The sequence below is a fragment of the Pleurodeles waltl genome, chromosome 7, assembly GCF_031143425.1.
Source record: "Pleurodeles waltl isolate 20211129_DDA chromosome 7, aPleWal1.hap1.20221129, whole genome shotgun sequence".
Taxonomy (NCBI): domain Eukaryota; kingdom Metazoa; phylum Chordata; class Amphibia; order Caudata; family Salamandridae; genus Pleurodeles; species Pleurodeles waltl.
This window is the reverse complement of record NC_090446.1, coordinates 164,345,406-164,351,405: the sequence shown is the minus strand read 5'-3', so window position 1 is coordinate 164,351,405 and position 6,000 is coordinate 164,345,406.

Here is a 6,000-nt window from a genome sequence, read left to right as displayed (position 1 = left end):
ATGTTGATGCTAATCTGAGGTTAGTGAGGGAACTAATCTTGAAATGCTCATGATTTATCTTGAAATCATTTGATGCTGAACTAATATATACTTTACCATTATTACCAGTTTTTGTATTATTAATAAGTGTGATACTTTTAGAGATAATTGTCTTAATCAAATTGACATATATACGCCGCTTTAATCAACCGTTATTGATCTTATATGCTTATGATTTGTGTTTGAGAGTTATTTTTGTGACATTAGCATTGTTAATATAGGGAAATAAATCTATCACTTCTTCTTAATATACTGGTGTAGTTATTGACTGAAGATTTATAATATTGATTGTTATTGATATTGTTGATCCCCACACCTCCCATTGATGACATCCCCTCAAACCTATGTCGCTTCGATCCATAGCCCTCTATCGCAGAATCCACTATTCAGGATTGATAATAGCTAGGATTCCATGGCGCGTTCGCAATAGCCATCTCTCTCATATTCTCTTTTCTCTCACAAACCTCTCTTACGTGACCTCACCCACCTTAATTTCCCTCAGAAGCTACCTTCCCTTGTTCAGGCTCTTCTTTTTCTCAAATATTGCTTCTCAAACACATTTTCACTTTTTCACGCTTTTTCATGTACACAGATGCACATGCACCAGGATGATTGTGTGTTTACAGTCCCTAAGAACACTGCATATGTTGAATGATCATTTTTCAAACCAACTCCGGTGAAAAATAATCTCTCTTCCACAATTTGGCAGCAACCTTTAGAGGCCCTGCTGATGATGTCTGAAGAGAAAGTTCTAAATAGGACTGTTAACTTAAATGTATGTGCTAATGATTTCCAAACGGAACATGGATTTTGTGAAAAAAAACAAAATAGGTGTTGGAGGGAATTTACAAACTGGTGGACTTTGTTTTGATTCTTTGGTTATCCAAATAATCAGGAGTAGTTCTAAAAGCTATTAGGCCAGTGGTATTTGGAGCAGCCCACTCACCACCTTCATAACTATGTGTATGCCAGGCACACAAGTGCCAAGACCTACAAAAGGGTGTTTAATACTTGAACAGAGGCTGCTTTGCGCTACTCACCTTGGTATAGCACCTCTTGAAATACGTTGAGGACTGCCCTGCGGTTAAATTAATTCGAATCATTCATATTTGAGTGCTTCCTTCTAATAAATTGTGGCTTGCTGAATCTTTATCTATTTATTGTCTTCCTTATTTTTTAGGGCTATTTTATTCCTCATTTTTTAGGAGTGGCCCTTGTATTTTCGTTGTCTTTTGATAGCATACAGAGTTTGTGTATGGCCTTGAATTATGAAATTTTGTGAAAATTTGTCCAATATTGGCAAGGCATCTGTTTTCAAAAAGAGCCACAAAAATATCTGTTTCGAAAAAGTACTCATTTTTTTACGTGATAAGCTGCAAAAAAGAAGTTTTATGTCCTTATTGTAAATGTTCACACAAAGGCATATAAAATTGCCCACCAGAAAATGAGATTGCGAGCTCAGTTTCCCGTTGAGACACTAGAAGAAGAAATTGCAGCTACAAATACTGTCTCTGCTTGCAGGTAACGAACATATAGAATGCAAACTAGTTTGGCAACCATCACTTGTAATGGTTACAATGCATCATATTTTATGCAGTTCCCAATTCCTAATTCTAAACTGCGCATCTATAAAATTTACATTAAACCAATATTAAAGCTATTCAGTTTTCAAGTTATTCCATGTTATCAAGCCTCCGGCAAACTCTGCAGTCATTAAAAAATATACTCTGAGGAGTAGCGGATTATTCACAGCTCAGATGAGCCGCATTTATAAATTCTCGACAGAGGGTAGAGGGAGCGTGAGGAGATTTGCTAATCATGTTGAGTTCTGTGTAAAGCCCTCGTTGTTAATGCACAGCCTCTGCGGACTGATACTATACACTGCTGTTTATGAAAAGTGGAACTACACACGCCATGAAGCACATGCCACATTCGTACTGAATTAAAGGGCATATTTATACTCTCTTTGCATTTTGTTTTACACAAGTCCGGCGCAAACTAACTCCATATTTATATTTTGGCGCTAAACATGTCTAGCGCCAAATTATTGGAGTTAAAGTCATTTTTTGCCTGTGGAAAACTACCTTGCGTCAATGAGATGCAAGGTAGGCATTCCTGGGGAAAAAAAGACTCCAAGGCCCTACCGCCTTATTTATCCTCCAGTGCAAAAATCACACACGGGAGGAGGAGGGCCTTCAATAATGGTGCTAAGCCTGCTTATCACCATTGTTTAATGCCTGGGTATGCCCTTCCCTGCCCCCGGGGACACCCCCACCCTCCTGCACCCACACCTGGAGGACACCTTAGGATGGGGGTGCCCATCCCAGGTAAATCCATGTTTATTTTTTTTCAAAGTGCCATAGGGGGGACCTAACTTGGGCCCCCCTACATGGCACTGTGCACAATGGACATGCCTTCCCAGGGGACATAATAGCCCTGGGCATGGCCATTGGGCTGGGGGCATGTCTCCTGTCTTAACTGAGACAGGAGTCATGTCCATAGAGTTTTAACGTCAAAAAATGACGCTAGTCTGGGCAGAGGCATTTTTTTTGCCTCTTCCTGTACTAGCGTCATCCTTTGACGCTAAACCCCCTGTTCCCCCTACGGCTCTCGCACCCGGCTAGCATCCTTTTTTTATGATGCTAGCCAGACCTTACAGCAAACTAGTATCAAACCATATATATGACGCCGGGCCGGCGTCTTGGTATGGCGCTAGCCGGCGATAAACTTTTTGACGCTGAACTGCCTTAGCGCAGTTCAGCATCAAAAAGTATAAATATGGACCTAAAAGTCCTCTCATGGCGCCTTGTTTGTCATTATGCTTTTGTCAGAAAGTAACAAAAGGAAGTACACATTAGGGTCTGTGATTCATGGGAATTCTACTGCCCATTGTTGTCAAGTGTGTCGATGAATGTCGAGGACTAGATTCATATTCATGACAGCTATTGTATACTATTTTATATATTAATGCGGAACTATATTGGCAGATTTTGATTGACAAGGCCTCGTAGTGCAAATCATAATCGTTTTAAAAATGCTTCTGTGCATTATGCCTATACATGCAAAAATAATGATCGGCTTTGAGGTTAAAACTGGGATATTTAATAATTCGTTGACCTTATGATGGCTGTAGGCCTAGGAAAGATTGATATTTGTTCAACCATGTGCTTAGTCGGTTGCCGAGGGACTTTTGTACATAATTTTAAAGATTTCCTTCTGAGTGCTGATGTAACTTTCAAATTTCGTGCAAACGGTATTTGCACCTAGTATGAGTCACTGGCTTCACACTAATTGCTCTTTGACTTCGGTTTATGCCCACAAATTGCTCTTCAGGTAAAATGTGGAAAAATGTGTGTAGCTAAAACAGTGCAACAAGGGAATCCCTAGAGGAAAACCTGTTAGCAAAGAAGGGCAAGGTCATTGAAAAGTGCACAGGTGACCGACCATTCTGTCAGCTTAGTGGAGGCTCTCCCACTGCTACATTGATTAATTGCAGGCATGTGCCACATTTCTTGGCCCTTCTTTACAAAATGTTGTTGTTTCTCTAAAACAACAACCAAACTGGGAAGTTTTTTAGAAAAACAAAATGTGATGGTTCTGATGTCTGGCACCTCACATGATGGGTCCAGACCTGGAAATCCAGTGATGTTCACCCTGACTTAAATAAGAAATGCTGAAGTGATGGGTGGAATGTTTGAATTAATTTCAGCTACTGGTAATAATTGTGGGCTACTTCCTTGTCCATTGTTATTTTGCACACCATGTCACCTCCCTTTGACTCAATCAGGGGTCTAGTGTTGCATGTGATCCAGTTTAGGCAGGATCTGGTCCAGCAGTTCGGGCTGGACTGTTACTATAGAAGCAGGGTCAAGATTGATTTGCATTTAGCTGGGTCCAAATTGAGGCTACGCAAACCTGACGATGGGATGGTGGGAAAAGCATGTGGCATGGAGTGAAGCGAACAAGGAATTTGCAAAGAAGGCAATAATGTGGTTGAGATATATAGATGATTTATTCATCATCTGGAATGGAACGGAAAAGGAGTTTGTACAATACCTTGAATTATTTAATAAGAATGAGATAGGCTTACAATTCACTCACAATATCGGCTCCAAATCCATTCAGTTTTTGGATGTCCAAGTATATATAGAAAACAATAAGATCAAAACTACTCTACATCGAAAAGCTACCTCAACAAACAGCATTTTACATGGTGACAGTTTCCATCCGATGTCTTTGAGGAAAAGTACACCATATGGGGAGTTTATCAGGATGAAACGTAATTGTTCCATGGAACATGAAATGGAATCAAAATTCAAAGAAACTCTGCAAAGATTCACTCAGAGAAATTATAAGCAAAAAGATATAAATCTGGGAAAACAAAAAGCGAGATCCAGAACAAGAGAAGAAATAAAGATTCCATCATAAGAATGATTTTGACATACAGTAAAGAAAAACACTTGATTCTGAACATTCTCAATAAATATTGGGACATTAAAAGAAAAGATCCCAATATTGGGAAACTTGTTGGAGCGAGACCTATGGTGACATATAAGAAGGTCTCATCCTTGCAAGATCTTCTGATGAAGAGTAATTTCCAGCTGATAAAAACTCCGAATTGGCTACAAACTCAAAAAACTGGATTTACATGTTGTGGAAAATGTAAGGCCTGTCGTATTGGGGTAAACACTAGAGAGTATCCAGACTATAAGGGCGATCTAATAAGAATTACCAAGAGAATTACGTGTAACACCACTCACGTAGTACGATTTGTCCCTTAAAGAAACAGATATTGGAACACATAAGAGCTGTGCAAAATAAAGATGCAAACTAGGCGATGACAAAAATTTGTATACACACAAAGACAAAAACTGGACAAACATGAGGTTCTTTGGTATTGCGACTGTTGAAAAGAATGAAAGAGGAGGGGACCGGGAGCTGAGGTTGAGGTGCTTGGAATCACAATTAATAATACAGCTTAAAACAAAGATCCTAAGGGGTCTTAACAGTGATGAAGAACTTCATTATCACTTGTGAGGATTCTATATTATGATAAGAGATGCTGTCATCAAACAAATAGTGGGAACAAATAGAGAGTGTACTAACATGAAGTAGAAAGATACTATATGGATGTGTAAATAGAAATAGGTATAATGAGGACCTGACTCTGAAATAATATCATATGAACGTATATAGAAAGTGCCAATATAAATGGGAGGAAAGTATTATATTTACACACACATCTATATGTATATGCAAACAAAAACATGTATAATAAAGAGGATTTGATCCTAAAATTGTACCAACTATACATATTAGATCAATGAGTATCAGAAAGTTTCCCCCGAATACAGTTACTTTTCTATTTTCTAGAATAACAGGATCTCCCCCTAATATATTATATGCAGCATTTACTTAACACATCCTATATCTATCTGCTATTATATGTTTGATTTAATCTGTAATTTGTAAATTTTCCCTGGTTTTGTGTGATACTTATTGTTATTAATATTGTTAGTATTTTTTATTCACATTAGTTAAATTGGATGATGGAAAGTGATGGCCTGAGGCTAGGGATACATTCTGTATTTTACTAAACATTGATGAGACCACATATTCCATAATGCACTTGGTTGGTAGTAGGCAAAAAAACTATAAATAGAGACTCATGGGAAGGTGGTTTTTATAAACTGTGAACAAGACCGAGAGGTCGAAACGCGTTGGTGGTGTTGTTTTACACTTGTTTGGATAAAGCAATAAATTCTCCTGGAGTGCAACGAGTCGATTGTTTGGCAATTGTTTCGTTTGGAGATTGCAGAGGAATGGTCCTTTCCTCACGTGTGCACCCGTGAATCTGCATGCCATAAGGTGGACCGTTTGATGGAGTATATATATATATACATATATATATATATATATATCATCACCAAGGAAAGAGACACCGCACTCCCGAAGAATTCA